Raw genomic sequence first — 21,906 nt, 5'->3', positions numbered from 1 at the left:
AACGTCGCTGCGCTAGCAATGTGAGCCTTTCTGGTAGCTCGGAGACTATTTTGCAGTTCTATCGTTGTACGAAATATCAGCTTCAAGCGCGCCTGTCTGCGAGCACATGTCGATAGGCAACCCGGTCTCCATTGAGTTTTGAACTATTGTGTATGCGGAGAATCTATATATCGTTGTTGCACTAGCGAAGATTTCAACATCACCGCTAAGAAAAGGCCGACTAAAGCAATGCGCCCGCTGTGGGCAATAAAACTAACTGCTAGCTCTTGTTACGCTTTATTCCTTCTACGTTTTCTCTCGCCTTTCGCATTTGGACTGTGCCACAGCTGCTGTTGGTTACGAGGGCGGGGAAAATGCCACAGATAAGCAGTTTTACTGGCTTTTGACATACAATTCATGTGGGGTGATGGCGACGATAAAGCGAAGCAAATGTTTCAGTCCTGCTGAATAACGCGCAGAAATTGTCAAAAGCTGTAAGCGCGCTCTTGCTTCCCTTCTGTTATTGCCTCATACCGACAGTAATGTTTATAATCCCGGCAACCTCTATTATACGACGAATCATACCAGGATTATGGTAACCTGACCCGCGGAAGGAGGGTTACCCATCAATAGCAACTTCGGCCACAGATTCCTCGTTCAGGGCCGCGTTAAAGAAAGAAACACCGCGGTAACTGTGGGTAAACAGCAAGGCGTAGAAGCTGGCGGCAGCCGAATGCTTTCGCATGCTTGCATTGCAGATAATTGGGCTTCTAGTTTTCTTATATGACGCAGGTTATATGGAAATAATTCTCTTGAAAGTCTATTTCGTGATTACTCCAAGCACGTAATACCAACGCTAGAAGAAGCCACTGAAGAAGCGGCTGTGACGATATCTATAGCCCTCAAGGCGCATCGCCAATCGATTATTTCCGCTATGTTGACAAAGATTCATATGTATACGGGTGTGTGCAGATATGAAAAACAATCGAAGTTCCATTACCGTTTCCTTTGTGTTGAATTAAATTTTTATAACTGCGAAAAACAACGGCGACCCACAAGAAACAATATTTTCAACAGATGCTGAAGATTTCCTCGAAGGAAATTTTCTGTCATGTCAGATGGAAAACGTCGCGTTTGCGATTTCTTAGAATATCAAATTAACAAATTGCCAGTAGGAACAATAAATTTCGCTGAGCCTGAAACCATTCGTAAAAACAATTACGTGCACCTTTAACATTTGAAAGAAAGCATATTTCAAACAGATGCTGCAGAATTCCTCGAATGAAATTGTTTATCATATAGTTGGAAAACATTGATTTTGCGATTTCGTAAAATATCAAGGTAGCAAATTGGCAGTAGGGACAATAAAATTTGCTGAACCTTAAGTGTTTTGAAAAAAAAAATACAATTAAGTGCAACTTCACCTTTGAAAAAGCAACATAACCAAAATCTACTTTGTCGAATTTCGCTGCAGAAAATGCAAATGTTTTTCGAGAAGCCGCTATCTAGAGCAATAAAAAAACAAATACGATTAAGTGCCCGAGGCTGTAATACTTTGTAAGAACTATGTTGGCATTGAAATCCGCCAAAATTCACACAATGACTAACTTTGAACAGTATCTAATACAAAACGTCATTAGCGATTGCAAGTTCTAACTGCTGTTTTTATATCAGTGGTGGCCAGGTAGGCGTCTGGAACAGCCATAAGCTTAATCTTTTTAGTCAAGAGTTGCAGTAAAAAGGAAATTGACAAAGGTTTTAGACAAAACAGAGAGCGACAATGATGCAGCGATGGCTCACTGTGTTTCTGCATTGTGCTGCCCAAACCATTAATCAGGCATCTTAAAATTCGATCTAAATAAGAGGGTTGAAGCCTAGGGAAGTTTAATGAATTATGAAAGGAAGGCGATGGAGGTGACAGGAATCTCCAGTGTTGAGCTGCACTTGGACCCGAAGAGAGCTGCATGCGGTTCCTTGTCGGTCCAGGTACAGCTCCCGAATTTGACTCCGCATTTGGCTCGGGAACCGCAGTTCGGTGACCCTTTTTTCGTATCAATAAATTGCTACACTTCATTGTTTGGAAAAATCGTATTAAATGCCTAATGCAGGCCACAAATCTCGTTCAGTTACCATTGCCGAATATTATTTTGATATGTGGCCGTCAGTTCAGTTCAGTCGTTCAGTCATGTCTGACTCTTCGTGACCCTATGAACCATGTCACGCCACGCTTTCCGGTCTCTCACTATCTTCCTAACATCACATAACTTCATCTGCAGCGCCTCGAGAATGCCATCTAACCATCGCGTTCGCTGCCTACCCCTTCTTCGGCGACCCTCAACCTTTCCCAACATCAAATCTTTCCCCAGTGACTCCTCTCTCCTCATCAGATGACCAAACTAGCTGAGCTTTAACTTTAGAATTTGACCCTTCAATGAGCAGTTAGGGTTTATGGTCGACAATATCGACTGATTTGATCTTCTGGCAGTCCAATGAATTCTCAAGAGTCTCCGCCGGCACCACAATTCAAACGCGTCAATTCCTCGGCGGTCAGCCTTTTTCACAGTCAAACACTCGCATCCATACATCACAACTGGAAAGACCATACCACGAGTTATACGGATCGTGGTTGGCACACTAATGTCTCTACTCTTTACTAGGCGCTCAAGGTTAAGCATAGCTCTCTTTCCCAGAAGCATGCGTTTGCTAATTTCATGGCTGCAGTCTCCTTCCGGGATAATCTTGGAGCCCAGGAAGAGAAAATCTGTCACAGCTTCCACTTCTTGTCCCTTGATGCTTCAGGACTTGATAGGCCGTAGTTTAGCTCAAAAATTACCCGCAGCATTTGAGCGCATTCACCATCTTATATGGCGCATCTGTGAATATTCCATTGTGTTGTACGGCCTAATCAGAAGGGAGAGCGCACCTCTCAAGGAAACGACGGAAGTGTTGCTTCTTGAGTTACGCTCTCCCCCGCCGCTAAGGGCGCGATAACCCCACCGCTCGCATCAACATTGCTCCTGGTTTCGCGCTTTCGTCTGCTGGCTTCCTGGAGTGTAGCAGCGCAATAATAGAAAGCAGTATGCGATTACTTTAGCGGCATGTCGCCAGCGTAGCTTACAGTGAACAAAATTCTTATAAAATAATTTAGCCGTTAGAGCCATGAAATGAACGAATCAGTGCCATTCGTGAAAATTATGTCACGGATGTTGCAAATATTTAGGGTCTAAACACGGATGGTGGCGTATTGATTCCTTTCACCTCTCTCTTGGATGAGGGCAGCAGAGCAGGGAATGTGTGACCAACTAGCTCAACGTTCAACTCTATTATGATTACCTTTCAGTTACCTCGTAGTCACTGCCGGAGAGAGTAGTCCTAGAAGTGGGCTTGATTACAGCAAGGTTGGAATGTTTGGCTGGTTTATAGATTTTAAGATCTAAAAAATGACTCAGGCTACGAGGGACGCAGTACGGAGTCCTCCTGTAATTACGGCAACCTGGTGTTGTTTAGCGCACATTGACCGCACATTGTACACGAGCGTCTTGCTCTTTTCTGCGTCTAAACCAACCCTCAGCGGCCTGATGAGAACCTGGAGTAAGTGAGAACCGATGCGCCTCATGTTCGCGGTCCTAGATATCACACCGTAAAAACATCTCGGATGTTTGATGCGACATTTTTTCGTTTTCATATCAAGAAGGGAGAAGATAACCAATTTTGTAATCTATAATGAGCGCGCTGGCGGTAGCTTTTAAAATTAGCAGAATAGTAATGGGCAACAAATTTTCACGATGCTTTTTGCAATTTACGCCGTTCACGCGAGAATTATATCTTGCAAAACTTATAGGGTGAACAACAGATGATTTAAAATTTAGCGAACAAAGTCATGTCAGTGTAGATAGATGTTTAACAATTGGAAAAAGCGGGCGGGAAAGTTGAACATTTTGCCTGACACTCCGTCCTGATACTGATGGCCTGATAATTCCATTTCCAGTCGTATACCCTAATATGGGCACGTTATTCGTATTTACGACTAGACGTTAAAAATCGGGCTGGCTCTAATATGGAGCGCTTATTTCGTCAGATGTTTTGTTTTCTTTAAATCTGTGGTGTGATCATTTGGACACTTTTTTTTTTATTTACGCAAGCGTGCCTAAGGCATATTATGGAAACTGATGTAAATTATTTTCCGTAAGGAACCGGAGTAGGCTCCCCCTCTTATCGTTGTCGGTTAGCCATTTAGAGAAGTCATATTCCCTTGTTTGGAGACGCTGTAGCACTTTCCAAGTTCTCCAGAGCGGTCGTATGCTACGCTCCAAGATTTTTGATTGAGATAAGCTGGCTTAAACACGGGACTTAACTAATGGAACTTACTGCGTTCATCCCAGCATGCCGGCTCTTCCCCCCCCCCCCCCCAACACACACACACTCTCCTGCCGCAGGGCATACTGATATCTAAAAAGTGCTTGTAGTTTTGAAAGCATGATGAGTCTTAAGCGAAAACATCGCCACGCCGAATAGTTCGAGCCGTCGGGTGTACATGCATTTCACCTTGATCGAGACTTATGCCCTTATTTACAAACGCGCCTCGACTCGACACTCCACCTCATGATCGCCCCTCCATTCATGAACGCTCCTCGGCGTTTCCTCCGACAAGGTACCCTTAAGAATACCTCCTCCGCTCGATGCAGCGAAAATGGCGTATGGGAGCGAGATTAAGGCGAACTTTAGGTCCGAAGACTGCGTGCTGAAGTGGGCAACACACTCAGGTTTTCACGTCAAATCTTCGAACAACTTTCGCAAGCAATCTCGACGTTAACAGCACAATGGAACTTGGCTTGTGGGCTGAATGGAAAAGTCGCTGTAAAAAACGGCCAAAAATGCTTTTGCATTCGGCAACTGTCGCTTCTGGTGACGCAGTTTACGCAGAAGTACGCTTCGAGAATTGATGTGATACCTCGGTTTAGTTTTTTGGCGTGAGATCTGTACTCTCGCCCCTTGCCGCTTCACCCTTCTTTATCGCCAGGCTTTGAGAGAGATCAAATACATTGCAGGGAAAAAAAAGAACAGCCGCCAACTCCCACGAGCACGGCTCTGGTCTGAAGACCAGAATCATTCTCTCCGTCTTCGTTTTCCAAACTAGTTGGGAGCCCTAATTGAAGAAGTGCTTGAAAAGACAGCCCCTTCGTCGACCACTTATATCCCTCCGTAGGTGCGAGCCTACCAAAAGCGCTCCCTCGATAGCGCCGCGCGTCCGAAGACGTATTACGTATCCTCGGGCGACGGGGAGCCATCGATGCGCAAGGGGCAGCACAGATGTCCGCATAGTCCTAGCGCGCCTCCGGTGGCCCCGAGCTTACTGCATGCAACACCCTTTTCCCCGACAACTTCGCCGCCGTCTGCGGAAGCCACTGCGCAGGGCGAGCCGTAGGAGTGCGCCGCCGCCGCTCGAGTCCTGCCGCGGGCAAGTTCACCATTAACGGGGAAATCTCGCCACAATTTTTCCCTCGATAGGCTGCGAAAAGTTAACTTATCCGGTGACGATTTGAAATGTGCCCATGCCACAGAACCGTTATGCGATGATCAACTAGAGCACTGGTGTCGTCGGCTGGTCACGGTTATCCATGCTCAGTGTGAGCGGAAGGGACGGAAGGAAGGTAGCCACGGCCACATTCTTAAAACGATAACGTGCCACAAGTCGCGAGTCGCGGTCACTGTCAGTCGATGCTTTCGTAAAAAAAATTCCGTGCATCCTATTCGTGTGCAGTTTCGCAATAAACAAACACCTCATTAACACAATGAAAGAGCTCTTGGCTTTAAATGAATACTGCAAAAACAGGATTCTTCACATATGGTTCTTAAGCAATGCCTTACTTTGGGTGTGTTGTATTACAAGAGAAATGGACGAATATATTACTGTTGCCCGAGTGCTTCTGATTTCCACAATGAATGTCATGAAATTTCCATGGCGGTAAAACAAATATTATAAAAGCGTATTGAAAACAAATCACGTATACCCATCTCTTGGTGTGATCTAAACACTACATGGGCTAAAATTACATGTCTGCCACTGTAGCGTCGAAGGCAGCACCATTTTTCCACATTTACTCAGCAAATCTTGGCGTCTTGCCCTATCAAGTCCTGGAGCATCAATGGACAAGGAGTGGAAGCTGTGACAGATTTTCTCTTCTTGGGCTCCAAGATTAGCCCGGAAGGAGACTGCAGCCATGAAATTAGGAGACGTCTGCTTCTGAGAAAGAGAGCCATGGATAGCCTTGATCGCCTAGTAAAGGGCAGAGACATTAGTCTGCCAAACAAAATCCGTATAACTCGTGCTATGGTGTTTCCAGTTGCGATGTATGGATGCGAGAGTTGGACTGTGAAGAAGGCTGACCGCCGAAGAATTGACGCGTTTGAATTGTGGGGCTGGCTGAGACTCCTGAAAGTTCCTTGGACTGCCATGCGATGAAATCAGTTGATATTGTCGACCATAAACCCTGACGGCTCATTGGAAGGTCGAATTCTAAAGTTAAAGCTCAGCTACTTTGGTCATCTGATGAGAAGAGAGGAGGCGTTGGAGAAAGATTTGATGTTGGGAAAAGTTGAGGGTCACCGGAGAAGGGGTAGGCAGCGAACGCGATGGTTAGATGGTATCCTCGAGGTTATGTTAGAAAGACAGTAAGAGACGGGAAAACGTAGCGTGACATGGTCCTTAGGGTCACGAAGAGTCGGACACGACTGAACGACTGAACTGAACTGAACTGAACTGATTAAAATTTTGATATGCTACAGTTTTGATGATTTTAATTCAAAGCGAAACGCTTTATTTGAATAGTTGATTTGCAAACCCGTTTAGGAAATTTGAAGGAGACTTGAGTGTCCTGAGAGTTTTGCGATGGCACTGCGTGCCTTTTTGGTGACTAAAAAAATCAAGGTGATAATCAACATCCACAATTGTACTGCTATTTAGCAGTACTGAGTTGAATTGCTATGGAGCGTATCTAAGTGGCAGCGCTGCTTTAGACAGCTGCTTAGAAAGGCTAATTAGTTATACTAATGGGCGGCTACTCTTTGCTGTGTAGGGTGGTCACCCGGGGCCTCTAAACTATCACTCTGTACTAACGACCTTCTTATCAAAACAACCGTCTGGGATGCACTGTCGGGAATTTAGTATTTTATTTGAAGCAGCGTGAATAGAGCGCGAGAAAAAGAGTGCATTTAGTGGAGGTGATTAGAGTTGAACTAACAGCAAGTGGAAACTCTGTTTGGAATTCAGTATTTTATTGGATGCAGCGTCGACAGAGTGCGATAAAAGAGTGCATTTCGGGGAGGTGATTAGAGTTTAATTTAAAGCAAGTAGAAACACTACCGGGAATTTAGTATTTTATCTGAAGCAGCGTGGATAGAGTGCGAGAAAAGAGTGTATTTTGTGGAGGTGATTAGAGTTGAAGTAACCGCAAGTGGAAACACTGTCCGCAATTTAGTATTACCTTTCATGCAGTGTGGATAGAGTGCGAGAAGTGAGTGCATTTTGTGGAGGTGTTTAGAGTTGAACTAACAGCAAGTAGAAATACTGTCGGGAATTTAGTATTTTATTTGAAGCAGTGTGAATACAGTGCGAGAAAAGAGCGCATTTCGTGGAGGTGACTTGAGTCTAACGTGACAAGTGGAAACCAACACAAAAGCTGTCCAGGTCTACTCAAGGCTTACGCTGTAGTATCGGGTGCCCAAAGAACCCGAAATATATTTTCAGGTATCAGCCAAAGAAGTAAGGATATTTCTTGCCTTGTATGTTATGACCTGCTGGTCAAGCTTGGCAAGCAAGATATGTGGCCCTTTGTGGATCCGTGGCGTCACTTCCTGTTTTGTGTTTGCGCAGAAATGCTATTTCCTACTTGATGCGGTTCTTCGCATAAACAAAACGTGCGGAAATGTTTATAATTCTGAAGCTATAGGCTGCCACATATCCCCTGAAAAGGAAATGAAAAATGAAAAAACTGCTAAAAGTTGAAAGGCTATCTTGAGCTTGTCGCACCAGATGACACATGAGGCATCAAAAGTAAGCAGGTGCAAACCGGCTGTTAGAAATTCTTTCTGCACGTGGCATCGATCTGTAGCTTATTTCTGCATGGACACGTTAATAATCTTAGCATCTTGTCTAAGGACCAAAGCCCAGCTTTGCTGATTATTCTAAAGAGGACTCCCCAATATTTGAATTAACTTTATTGTCAAGGGAAGCTTATCAAATGCCAGATTATCTGAGCCACTGCTTTAGGTACATTGTAAGTTTGCATTACTTTGATGATGAACGCAATGAGGAACGCTGAGGAGAAATTGCGGTTAGCGTGTAGAGATTAATTACTACACTTTAAATAAAAATAGTGTACTTGTGTTTAAATGGGAACTTTACTTAAAGACGAAATCACATTTTGGTTACTTTATCGCTCGTTGCAGTTTACAGGCGTGTTTAAGAGACAGGTGTGACAAGCAGAAACGCGACTAAAATGGAGCATTTGTGCGGCGCGTTTTGAATGTTACTTAGACGTGCTTGTACCTGGGTGATAATAACAGGTATGCTCGCGAAGAAAAAAGGAATGAGCGTGTAGGTGTTGCTCTCCTCGAAATTTATTTTTATCGGGATAGTACTAGTGGCAAGGGTGGAGCCTCTCGTCTTGGCGCAGAGTGAATTATAACTGCCGCCAATTTATATCTGCCAAATGATAAAATGCTTTTCTCACGCGTTTTGAAAAAGAAAAGGCTGAGACCAAATTACCGGCACTGAACGTTACCTCTTACTTTTAAATGCGTGCGAAAGGTGGTGTTGTTGGTGATGGTTGATGTTTAAGACATTTCAGGCTTACTTTCACTAACGTGCTCTCGCGAAAGCAAACCGTTCGCTAAATGAACGTGGTGTTTTGTTCCCGATTACTTCAAGTGGGTCCTATGGCTTTTTGAATTGAAGAACAAAGAGGTAAAAATTGTCTTCTGGTGATGTTTTGAAAATGAAATAAGAATGGTTTACAAATGAGGTAGCTTTCCGGAGAGGTCTCTGTATATTGCCGCGAAACCTTCAAAACTGTATTTGTTGTTTTTCAACAGCCGCCGGCATACAGGCTTATCACTCTGATTCTGGACCGCGTATCAGTTCCGTAATCGTTGTTTGTTAATGCTCGATGTCGCGAGCCACACCTTTATCAGTTTCGTTGTAGCGCAAGATGCAAAGAGATCTATCTCGAAGATTCCGGCCACTCGTGTGTCTTTCCACAATGTTCCAGCCGGTGCTTTTAGCTGTTTGCGACGTTATCTAGATTGTTCTGTGCAGCCTTTAAATTGAGCGTGGACAAGTGTGACGAGCATTCTTTGTCTCGACAATCGACCAACACGTTTGCTGCTATCGCCGCCACCGAGTTGCTAGTTCTTTTGCGGGCACAAGTCAGCCCAATAAAGAGTTAATTTCCGTACCATCAAGCCCGTGTCTTCATTTCTGTCATCGACCCTGGTCACCACCACGTGACAATATAACATCTCTGCTCTTGTTCACTGCATCGTGCTTCTATGGAAAAGATTGCCCTTTTCCTCAATAGCGAAAATACACGATTTTGCACAAGAAGTCCATTTATCCAAACCACGGAGAATGAAAAATACACGAACAAAGAATGATACCACTGCGTTATACGCTCGAGTTCACAAATAATTGTATTGTTACAAAGGAGCAAATAAATGTGATTTAAAAACCTAGTACCTGGAGAGTTCCTTTGCTGGAGGTTTACATCTCAGTACACTAGTTTTCTATATTCGAGCGCACACCTAAAGCGACAGCAGAACACTAGAAAACCGGAGCTACGCAGTGTAAACCGCGGCGGCATTGCATGTGGGCGGGGCGGTCTCCAAGGGCCGCTCGCACTATCGGAAGCAGCATTTTCGTCGGTGCCGAAGTCACGTCTTCATGGCGGAGGCTCATTATGCTAGCATTCAGTATAGCGGAGGGCGGCGTTGACAGCAACAACTCTTTCTTGCCAGAACATAAATCTCCGCCAGCTGTGTGTCACCAAGCGCTTTCCGCAGAAAAGATTCCGGATGAGATTGTTCGTGCCCTGCATGCGTCTTCGAACATGACTCCGAGAGAAGCAGAGAGCATTGAAAAATGTCGCAAAGAAGTAACTAATGTGTCTACGGCTATACACATGCGTCAGCATTCAGGAACCCAGGAGCATGAAATATTTTTCTTTCTCATTACCGCTGACGTTGAAGATATCAAATAGAGGACGCGGAGAGCGCTAGCGAACAGATGTGACTGGCTTTTTTGTGATGGATTTGTATAGGCGCAGTGCCTCGTAAGACAATAAGAGAAGCGTTTCAGTGAGACACATAATCAAGTGTCCGCGCTGCATGCTTTTGACTCAGTCAACCAGCTATTATGCCGGGTGTTTATTTAGAGTCCAAAATATTTGCTGAAAGGGCGTACATCTCAACTTTTTTTTATCCTGGGGCTCCGTTAGATGCTACCACGGCCACCATGTAACAGAATTATTGTGTTGCATAATTTTTAACTATTTACCGAAATGTGTAAATTGCATTTGTAACTTTTCATTGAGCAGTATGTATGTTGTATTTGCAGAATTGGAGCTCCTTCTCCACATAACAAGCTGAGACATTTTTAAGAGAAAAATTGGCAGTGCGTGTTACCAAAAGCACGATTGTCAGCTCGATAGCCCGCTTTGCAATATAACAAAGTGGCAGTAAGTGCGTTTGACGTACATTACTCCACGCCGCTCTGTCCGTACCGCGCGCTGCACTATTTTTCCTGACATACATTTTTCGCTTACTGCGTTTATGCAAATACATGACTCATAAAGCAAAATTATCATTATCATCATCATCAGCCTGACTATACCCACTGTAGGGCGAAGACCTCTCCCATGTTTCTCCAATAAACCCGGTTCTGTATTAACTGCATCCACTTGACCCCTGCGAACTTCTCAACCTCATCCGCCCACCTACCTTTCTGCCGCCCCCTGTTACGCTTTCCTCTCCCTTGGAATCCAGTTTGTTACCCTAAGCGACCATCGGGTATCCTCTCTTCGCACTACATGTCCTGCCCATGCCCATTTCTTCTTAACTTCCACTAGAATGTCGGTATCTTGAGTTATTTCTCTGACCCACTCTGCACGCTTCCTATCTCTTAATGTTAACCCTACCATTTTTCGTTCCATAGATCTCTGGGTTGTCCTCAACTTAAGTAGAACTCTCTTGGTTAACCTGCATGTTTCAGCACCATAAGTGAGTACAGGTAGGATGCAACTGTTATATACTTTCCTCTTTAGCGATACCGGTAAGCTGCTAGACATAATCTGCGAGTGCTTGCCAAATGCGCTCCATCCCAATCTTACTCTTCTTGTTATTTCCTTTTCATGGTCCGGATCTGCGGTTACTACCTGTCCAAAGTAGACATTCGCCTACTACTTCCAGTACTTCGCTACCTAATGTAAACTGCTGTTCCTTCCCGGGGCTGTTGATAACAATATGAGAACGTAATTCACGCATTTCGTATGTATCGATATAACTATACCATTCTGCCTCTCATTCCAGCCTCAGTGTTGAGCTAACTCTGAAGCGAGTTCCTGTGATACAGTTTTTGGATCCTCCAAAAGTCACTCGATAAACTGATGATACACAGGGACAATCGTGCTGTCTGAGAACAAATGGTGGCCCAAGCTTAGAGGTCTTTGGCAGTCGTGGCCGAGTTGTTTGGGCGCCCGTCTCGGCTGCGAGAGGTGGTCAGTTCGAAACCCGCCGCCGGTCACCCACCGGTAAAATTGGGTACAACGTTCCGTGGCCCGGCGCCCGGCTCTTTCAGGGGTGTGCGTTTGGAAGATGATCTGCTAACCCTGCTGTGCTCCTTCGGGGGCTTAAAGTTTCGAACAGCTAATGGCCTGCAAAGGCCATTACGTTAGCGTGATTTTTCAGTCGAATCCACTACATCAAGCTGGTAAGAAAAAATACTGAACAAAGGTTGTTGTTGCGCCAATTGCCTGCTCTCGAAGCACTACACCAAATGACACACGATTGACGCGTCACACCAGCGACGCGTCAATCTTTAAGCAGACCAAACGTTCTGCACACGAAGGGCTAAACTGCATCGCCCCCTGGAGTCTACGATGGCTAGCATGCCGACTTACGTCCGCGTTGCGATATCCACGCCGCTGAGCTGAGGTGATGTTCACCAGCGCCTGTGCACGAGCTTATGGAAACTGGTGCATACTTTCCTTTAAAGGTATAGGACGACCATATTTCTTAGATAAATGTGCGCATGTTCATCGCTCAACGAACGTTGGCGCATTAGCTGTTCATGTGATCTTTTAGCCCCCACTGCAGTTTTCTTATATTTAAATTGTGGTGCCAAAGAATAGTGTCGGTCCCCACGTCAGTGTGATCTCCCGTTTCTCGCCCTCTTGCTTGACTCCATCCCTTCTTCAAGGTTACCAATAATAGGTGAGGAGCTGAAGAAATGGCTACGAATATTAGGAATCCTTCATCGCCAGCACTGTAGCCTATAGCACACCTGAGCTACTAAACGCATAACCGGATACCAGACACATTGCCGTAGGTTGAGTTCATTTGTGGAAATGCTTCAGTCTCTTCTTCGGATCATCTACAGGTATGCGTTCTGCCTTTGAAATGCGCTGTTGTCACAAAACTTTTGTGCAACCTCTGCGAACACATACCTCTAAGGTGGGTGAAGTATGCAGTTTAAATAGATGGGCTAAGATGGTACCCGCAGAATGTTTTCCACGCAATCATTCACTCACAAAATCATTCTTGTGTTTCGTTCAAATATAAGAGGACGAGAATTGATATCAAAGGTACCTGTTTATCATACTATAGTATTGTAGCGTTTTATTTGATGGTTTTAGATTTATGGCGTTTTTGACCTCCTGAAGTGACTCAGATTACGAGAGACGCCGTAGTGGAGGACTCCGTAAATTTCGACCACTTGGGGTTTTCCTTAGTGTGCACTGACATCGCACAGTACACGGAATCCTTGCTCTTCGCTTTCATCCAAAAGTAGCCGCCGTGGTCGGGATTTTATTCCGCATCTTTGGGTACAGTAGTCAAGCGCTCTAGCCACTGCACCACCGCGGCGGGGCAATCTATTTTAACCCATTCGGATTCGCACATTTGTTACATATGCAGTGGAGGTTAGAAAAGCGGGCAACTCTCAATGTTCTCCGTTTAAATTTCTGAAGAAAGAAAACTGAGGCAACTTTCACGAACAGTTGTTTTCATCGGTCTCGGTGTTACTCAATGCATGCACCCTTGTTCTGTGGAAACAGGATTCGAAAATTGGTACATCAATTATGCCCTTACTGCTGCGTAGCTACACGCTAGGCACGTTTTTGCTGCTAATTAAGATTTTATTCCTGGTACCTAATTGCCGCTTACCTTAAGCAAATAAAAAGTTAAAGCCAAGCAAAAGAAGTACTCTGTTAACAAAGCCAGCCCTACGCAGCATGTAAGAAATGCCTTCTTCGTAACATTCATTTGTCTCTAAGATGCTACGAGGGCCCAAGAGGTGAACCGTAAGCGTGGCGTTCGCTGCAGAGCAAGTATCGCTCACACAAGAGGACAGTCACAAACTGGATCCGTATTACGGGTTTGGTTCGTTTTCAGAAGAGTCGCTATCTCTTCGACCTTGACAAATCTGATTAGTGGAAACCCCGGAAATGGTAGTTGTAGTGGCACCGGTTCGGGCACTTCCAGCAATCAGATGGCTAGAAGTCAGACAGATAGATATTTCTGAAAACGATGGAAGCACAGAATACGGACCCTGAACTCTAAAGCACTGATGATGCTGACTGACAAGACATGGGGTGACTGAGATTTTCGATTACAGCTGCAATTAAAGCAGGGGATGAGGGTGTCCACTGAGCAATTATATTATGGCAAGAAACGAAAGCAAGTGGAAAGGCAACCGAACAAGTTCCACTTATCTTACAATGAGGACAGCAGCAAGCAGCATACTAGATCAGATACCGTCACAAAAAAAAATCAGTTATGTAGTGAAACTCTTGAAATAGCAGAACATCATACAACACAGATGCATGCAGCAATACAGGAAGTATTCACCGTGCACGGCGCAAATCCGTCTTGTCCAGAGGACGTGAGAGAGGTGCTGTCGCAGACCAGCAACCTTACAAAGGATAGTGCACTTAGCGTTGCCTTGATGCGCCGAGAAGCAGCTGTGTTGACTTGGAAGTCATGCGACGGTGATTCGTCCTCGATTTCGGCGGAGCCGAATGCCGTCTGTCGTTTTGTGCTGATCACGCAACTGGAGGCGCCGAAGCAGCTGCTGCAGAAGTTAAGCCGGTGGTTCCCCGGGGCGAAGCACGTTCGAAGACGCATGCAGGGTACGAACAATCTCATTCGGAATCTTTTCTGCAGAAAGCTCTTGGTGACACACAGCTGGCGGAGATTTATGTTCTGGCAAGAAAGAGTTGTTGCTGTCAACGCCGCCCTCCGCTATGCTGAATGCTAGCATAATGAGCCTCCGCCATGAAGACGCGACTCCAGCACCGACGAAAATGCAGCTTCCGACAGTGCGAGCGGCCCTTAGAGACCGCCTCGCCCACTGGCAATGCCTCCGCGGTTTACACTGCGTAGCTCCGGTTTATAGTGTTCTGTTGTCGCTATAGGTGCGCGCTCGAATAAAGAAAACTAGTGTACTGAGATGTAAATCTCCCGCAAAGGAACTCTCCAGGTATTAGGTTTTTAAATAATATTTATTTGCTCCTTTGCAACCATGCAATTATTTGTGAACTCGAGCGTATAACGCAGGGGTATCATTCTTTGTTCGTATATTTTCCCTCCTCCATGGTTTGGATAAATGGACTTCTGTAAAATTATGTATTTTCGCTATTGAGGAAAAGGACAATCTTTTCCATAGAAGCACGATGCAGTGAACAAGAGCAGAGATGTTGTATATAGAGACCTCTCCGGAAAGTTGCCTCATTTGTTAACAATTCTTATGTCATTTTCAAAACATCACCAGAAGACAATTTTTATTTCTTTGTTCTTCAATTCAAAAAGCCATAGGACCCACTTGAAGTAATCGGGAACATAACACTACGTTCATTTAGCGAACGGTTTGCTTTCGCGAGAGCACGTTAGTGAAAGTAAGCCTGACATGTCTTAAACATCAACCATCAGCAACAACACCACATTTCGCACGCATTTAAAAGTAAGAGGTAACGTTCAGTGCCAGTAATTTGGTCTCAGCCTTTTCTTTTTCAAAACGCGTGAGAAAAGCATTTTATCATTTGGCAGATATAAATTGGCGGCAGTTATGATTCACTCTGCGCCAAGACGAGAGGCTCCACCCTCGCCACTAGTACTATCACGATAAAAATAAATTTCGAGGAGAGCCACGCCTACATGCTCATTCCTTTTTGCTTCGCGAGCATACCTGTTATTATCGTCCAGGTAGAAGCACGTCTAAGTAACATTCAAAACGCGCCGCACAAAAGCTCCATTTTAGTCGCGTTTCTGCTTGTCACCCCTGTCGCCTAAACACGCCTGTAAACGTCTTCGAGTGATAAAGTAACCAAAATGTGATTTCGTCTTTAAGTAAAGTTCCCATTTAACCACAAGTACACCATCTTTATTTAAAGAGTAGTAATTAATCTCTACAGACTAATCGCAATTTCTCCTCAGCGTTCCTTTACCTATCACCAAAGTAATGCAAAGATACAATGTACCTAAACCAGAGGTTCAGATAAGCTGGCATTTGATAAGCTTCCCTCGACAATAAAGTTAATTCAAATTTTGAGGAGTCTTCTTTAGAATAATCAGCAAAGCTAGGTTTTGGTCGGAGCTAAGATTATTAACGTGTCCATGCAAAGATGAGCTACAGATCTATGCCACGTGCAAAAAGCATTTCTGACAGCCGGTTTGCAGCTGCGTACTTCTGTGTCATCATGTGTCATCTGGTGCGACAAGCTCAAGATAGCCTTTCAACTTTTAGCAGTTTTCGCATTTTTCATTTCCTTTTCAGGGGAGATGTGGCAGCCTATAACTTCAGAATTATAAACATTTCGCACGTTTTGTTTATGCGAAGAACCGCATCAAGTAGGAAATGGCATTTCTGCGCAAACACAAAACCGGAAGTGACGCCACGGATCCATTAAGGGCCACATATCTTGCTTGCCAAGCTTGACCAAGGGGTCATAACATACAAGGCAGGAGATATTCTTACTTCTTTGGCTGATACCTGAAAATATATTTCGGGTTCTGTGGGCACCCGATACTGTAGCGTAAGCCTTGAGTAGACCTGGACAGCTTTTGTGTTGGTTTCCACTTGTTTTGTTAGACTCAAGTCACCTCCACGAAATGCGCTCTTTTCTCGCACTGTATCCACGCTGCTTCAAATAAAATACTAAATTCCCGACAGTATTTCCACTTGCTGTTAGTTCAACTCTAATCATCTCGACAAAATGCACTCACTTCTCGCACTCTATCCACACTGCACGAAATAAAATACTAAATTACGGACAGTGTTTCCACTTGCGGTTAGTTCAACTCTAATCACCTCCAGGAAGTGCACTCTCTTCTCGCACTCTATCCACGCTTCATCAAATAAAATACTAAATTCCCGACAGTGCTTCCACTGGCTGTTAGTTCAACTCTAATTACCTCCACGAAATGCACCCTTTTTATTGCACTCTATCGAAGCTGCATCCAATAAAATACCAAATTCCAAACAAAGTTTCCACTTGCTGTTAGTTCAAGTCTAATCACCTCCACGAAATGCACTCTTTTTCTCGCGCTCTATTCACGCTACTTCAAATAAAATACTAAATTCCCGACAGTGCGTCCCAGACGGTTTTTGATAAGAATTTCGTTCGTTCAGTGCGATAGTTTAGAGGCCTCGTGTGACCACCCTACACAGCAGATAGTAGCCGCCCATTAGTATCACTAATTAGCCTTTCTAAGCAGCTTTCTAAAGCACCACTTCTACTTAGATACGCTCCATAGTAATTCAACTCAGTACTGCTAAATAGCAGTACAAATTTGGATGTGGATTATCACCTCGATTGCTTTAGTCACCAAAAAGGCACGCAATGCCATCGCATAACTCTCAATACACTCAAGTATTCTTCAGATTTTCTAAACGGGTTTGCAAATCAGCTATTCAAATAAAGCGTTTCGCTTTGAATTAAAATCGCCAAACTGTAGCCTATCATCAAAATTTCAATATTGCTGAGTAAACCTGAAAAAGTGGTGCTGCCTTCGACGCTACAGTGGCAGACATGTACTTTTAGCACATGTAGTGTTTAGATTACACCAAGAGATGGGTATGCGTGATGTTTTTTTGTTTCAATACGCTTTTATAATATTTGTTCTACTGCCATAGAAAGGTCATGACATGCATTATGGAAATGATGAGCACTCGGGCAACCGTAATATTTTCGTCCATTTTGCTTGTAATACAACACATCCAAAGTAAAGCGTTGCATTAGAACCATCTGTGAAAAATCCTGTTTTCGCAGTATTCATTTAGAGCCAAGAGCTCTTTCATTGTGTTAAAGAGATGTCTGTTATTGCGAAACTGTATTGATGTAAAGTGTAACAGAAAGCGGAAATGATCCCAGAGTGCAAGTGAGTCTGCTCTTTGCGGAATATTTGGAAGGGAATCAAGTATGGTCATTCCTGCCATGTCTGTTCAAAATAGAGGATGATTAATCTAATTGCTTGGCGTTTGCTTTCAAAGCGTGTTTCAGGTGCGCATTTGTGACTATAATGTAGCAACGGCGTTTCGGCAGGGACCTCATTTTCAGTACATATGCGAATTTACTCCTTTCTGCAAGGGGTGGTTCATTTCTTTACTGGATTTGTTGTAAGCGCGCCAGTTTAGAGACGTAAACCAATGTTGTGTAGTGGATCCAGGAGTTTCAGATATGACCCATAAACTACGCAGACCCATACATGACCTATACGTAGTGTATTGGCTTTACTGACCCGTAAACTACGGCTCCGCAATGTAATCTAGAGCGTATAACAAATCGGCACGTATTTAAAAGTCATGTCCTGTCAGACACTCAGTATTTTCGTGTAAGTCCTCTTAGCATGTCTAATAACTGAGGTGCTATCTTTATGTGGGCGTTTTTGGACCTTAGGAGCTTGTGTTCGTTTTTGGCTTTTAGTAAGCTTTCGTTTAGCTGGGATCGGTTTGGTTTGGTTTGTAGGGTTTAACGTCCCAAAGCGACTTAGGCTATGAGAGACGCCGTAGTGGAGGACTCCGGAAATTTTGACCACCTGGGGTTCTTTAACGTGCACTGACATCGCACAGCACACGGGCGCCTTGCTTTTCGCCTCCATCGAAAAGCTGCCGCCGAGGCCGGGATTCGATCCCGCGTCCTTTAGCTGGGATCGGTATGCAAACCTCGTTGAAGGAAGAACTGAGCTGCCTTTCATTTCTGTGGAGACAATTCAACCCATTTTTGTCTGCACAGGTGCTTACTTTCATCATCATCATCATTATCAGCCTGACTATACACACTGCAGGGCGAAGGCCTCTCCCATATTTCTCTACTTAACCCGGTTCTGTGCTAGCTGCATCCACTTGACCCCTTCCTTGACTTGACTTGACTTCCCTTGGAATCCAGTTTATTACCCTAAGCGACCATCGGTTATCCTCTCTTTGCACTACATGTCCTGCCCATGTCCATTTCTTCTTCCTAATTTCTACTAGAATGTCGAAAACTTGAGTTATTTTTCTGACCCACTCTGCACGTTTCCTCTCTCTTAATGTTACCCCGACCATTTTTCGTTCCATAGCCCTCTGGATTGTTCTCAACTTAAGTAGAACTCTCTTGGTCAGCCTCCACGTTTCAGCGCCATAGGTGAGCACAGGTAATATGCAACTGTTATATACTTTCCTCTTTAGCGATACCGGTAGGCTGCTAGTCAAAATCTGCAAGTGCTTGCCAAATTCGATCCATCCCAATCTTATTCTTCTTGTTATTTCTTTTTCATGGTCCGGATCTGCGATTACTACCTGTCCTAAGTAGACATATTCTCCTACTACTTCCAGTACTTCGCTACCTAATGTAAACTGCTGTTCCTTCCCGAGGCTGTTGAACATTACCTTAGTTTTCTGCATATTGATTTTCAAGCCTACCTTTCTACTTTTCCTGTCTAGGTCATCAATCATTATTTGCAGTTCATCCCCCGAGTTGCTTAGCAAGGCAATGCAATCATCAAATCGCAGATTACTGAGGTATTCTCCATCTACCCTTATCCCTAACTGCTCCCATTCCAAGTCTCTGAATACTTCCTCTAAGCAAGCTGTGAATAGTACTGGGGAGATTGTGTCTCCTTGCCTAACACCTTTCTTTATGGGAATTTTGTTACTTTCTTTATGCAGAACTATGGTTGCTGTGCAGCCACTATATATATATCTTCTAGCACATTCACGTACGGCTCGTCTACCCCCTGATTTTGCAATGCCTGCATGACCGCCGAGGTTTCAACTGAGTCAAATGATTTTTCGTAATCAATGAATGCTATGTTTAAGGGCTGGTTATATTCCGAGCATTTTTCTATCACCTGATTGATGGCATGGATATGATCGATAGTAGAGTACCGTTTCCGAAACCCTGCTTGATTCTTTGCTTGATTGAAGTCTAAGGTTGTCCTGATTCTATTAGCGATTACCTTAGTAAATACCTTATACGTAACAGACAGTAAGCTGATTGGTCTGTAATTTTTAAGGTCCTTAGCGTCCCCTTTCTTATGAATGAGGATAATGTTTGCATTCTTCCATGGTTCCGGTACCGTCGATGATACCAGGCACTGCGTATACAGGGTGGCCAGTTTTTCTAGCCCGATATCCCGCCCCCGTCCTTCAACAAATCTGTAGTTATCTGATCTTCTCCAGCTGATTTCACCCTTTTCATAGCTTTTAATGCTTTCCTGATCCCGTCCTTCGTTACTGGTGGAACGTCTGACTGTTTTTCCCTACCGTCCATCTCATTACGGTCCTGACTACTCTAGCTATTGTAGAGATCTGTATAGAACGCCTCGGCTACTTTGACTATCTTATCCATATTCGTGATGACGCTGCCCGCCTTGTTCCTTATCGCATACATCTGGTTTTTGCCTATGCCCAATTTTTTCTTTACCGCTTTAAGGCTTCCCCCGTTCTTTAAAGCATGCTCAACTTTCTCCATGTTATACTTCCTTATATCGGCCACCTTGCGCTTATTGATTAGCTTTGATATCTCGGCCAATTTCATCCTGTCTGTTGGATTGGAAGCTTTCATACTCTAGCGTTTTTTAATCAAATCATTCGTCTCCTTATGTATGGTTAATTCTATCTGTCGTTCGCACGTCAATATGTAGGAGGATGTGCATGCAATCTTCAAATAATTAGCGACTACTGAATACATAATGGATTGAAGGAATATTATACACTATTCAGGAACTTATCTCTGAAATAAATCTTAAGGAAAAGTTGAGACCAAGCTTCTACTTTCAATGAATAGAAAGTAATTCAGGCAGTTTAACATCCTCCCACGGATCCATACATGTGCTAGATCGCGCAGAATCTCAACCCTCCAAGTTGTCATACGTCTTCTAAGACGTCAAGAATATAAATGTACGAATGCGTATGTAGTAATGCGTCTCGGACAGTATTTTCAAGCCTAACAAGATTCTCTGTTGTTCAGCATGCATTTTTAAATTCGCATTGTTGAATGTCGAGTTTACGTGATTCTAGACTGCAGGTTAACCTAATGTTCAGAGCACTTTCACAAGATTTGGTCTGGATGTTCGTAAAGACGTTGGGCCTATATCAACTCGAAGAAGTTTTCAACTTTTCGGGTTTAAGGAATGGATATATAGCAGCTCTTTTCCATTACTCGGCTATCTGTCCTAGCATGCATATTTTGTTAGTTTAAAAAAAGCTCTACAGCGAAATCGGGATGAATGACAAACATTTCTCAGTGTATTCTGTGAGACGATAGAGCAGTTTGGCTGCCAGCAGACGGCACCTCCATTGATTTCTTGCAAATTTGTTTTGGCTGTTCTAGGATTTGTTTCGGCCGCTAATTTTTGGAGGTTAAGTGTTTCGGCGAATTTTGTGTATATCAAAAATGATAGCGTGTAGTCGGAATAACTAGAGACTAGCAAAATGCTTCTCCTAATATGTTTCCCTGTTCAAATAGAGTTTTTTGAAAGCAGGCGCCCTTAAAAGACGAACTGTGCACGGTGACAAGCTATCATTTATTTTGCGCACATGCTACCACATATTATCAGGTGGTTTTTAAACATTACAGTTTTTCTATGTGTTATTCTCGGGGCGGAACAGCGGCACTGAAGATGATGTATGGTTCTCCACATATTCAGAGCATGAGAAGAAGCAATTATTGAAGGTTGAAAGTGCAGCTGAGTGCATTCTTCTCTTCAGCTTATGATTTCTCGGCTGAAAGACTGCACATTTATGCGGTCTCACCAGTGGCACAAATGTGTATTATATACATAATGTACAGTAAATGCATGCAGTCTCAGTTTGCAATATAAAAAAGTATAACCGTTTGGCCATAGGAACGAGTTCAAGCACTAAAAAAGTCAACTGGTGGTTTAAGTTTGGTTAAACCTGCAGGGAAACGAAAGGTTCAGGTACATGGCTGCGCTCATTGCCAAGCTCAAATTATACAAATTGTGCGTTTCTCCAAACGTAAAGATAATCTTCATCAGTCTCTACGGCACGCCGCCTTTTTAGAACCTCATTCTGAAGTGCCTTCTTCGCATTCCGACAAGCAACTGCAGCAGTGTTTTCGTCCTCATCCATCTAGTGCAATGTTGTAACCCAGGCAGCAACCCAGGGGCTCCTATTTATAGAGGGATCGCACCTCCAGTGCCCTATACTTCTTT

At 44.0% G+C, this 21,906-nt stretch overlaps 1 protein-coding gene across 7 annotated transcripts in view; it reads right to left on the bottom strand.

The window, feature by feature from the left end:
* LOC146200310 (carbohydrate sulfotransferase 4-like) overlaps nucleotides 1-21,906 on the bottom strand; it is a 99,406-nt gene that overhangs the window by 29,087 nt on the left and 48,413 nt on the right. For 3 of the 7 annotated variants that reach the window (XM_084595488.1, XM_084595485.1, XM_084595486.1), the window contains exon 1: nucleotides 14,101-14,387. The exons of 3 other annotated variants lie outside the window; for them this stretch is intronic. The gene's annotated coding sequence lies outside the window, so the exon portion shown is untranslated. Of the gene's footprint in view, nucleotides 1-7,758; nucleotides 7,944-14,100; nucleotides 14,388-21,906 lie in introns of those variants that run through there. One more of the 7 variants, XM_084595491.1, reaches the window with a different exon arrangement.

The sequence above is a fragment of the Amblyomma maculatum genome, chromosome 2 (genome assembly GCF_055883805.1).
Source record: "Amblyomma maculatum isolate TAMU_Amacu chromosome 2, ASM5588380v1, whole genome shotgun sequence".
In the NCBI taxonomy this organism is placed as follows: Eukaryota; Metazoa; Arthropoda; class Arachnida; order Ixodida; family Ixodidae; genus Amblyomma; species Amblyomma maculatum.
This window is presented reverse-complemented; position numbering and strand designations above follow the sequence as displayed.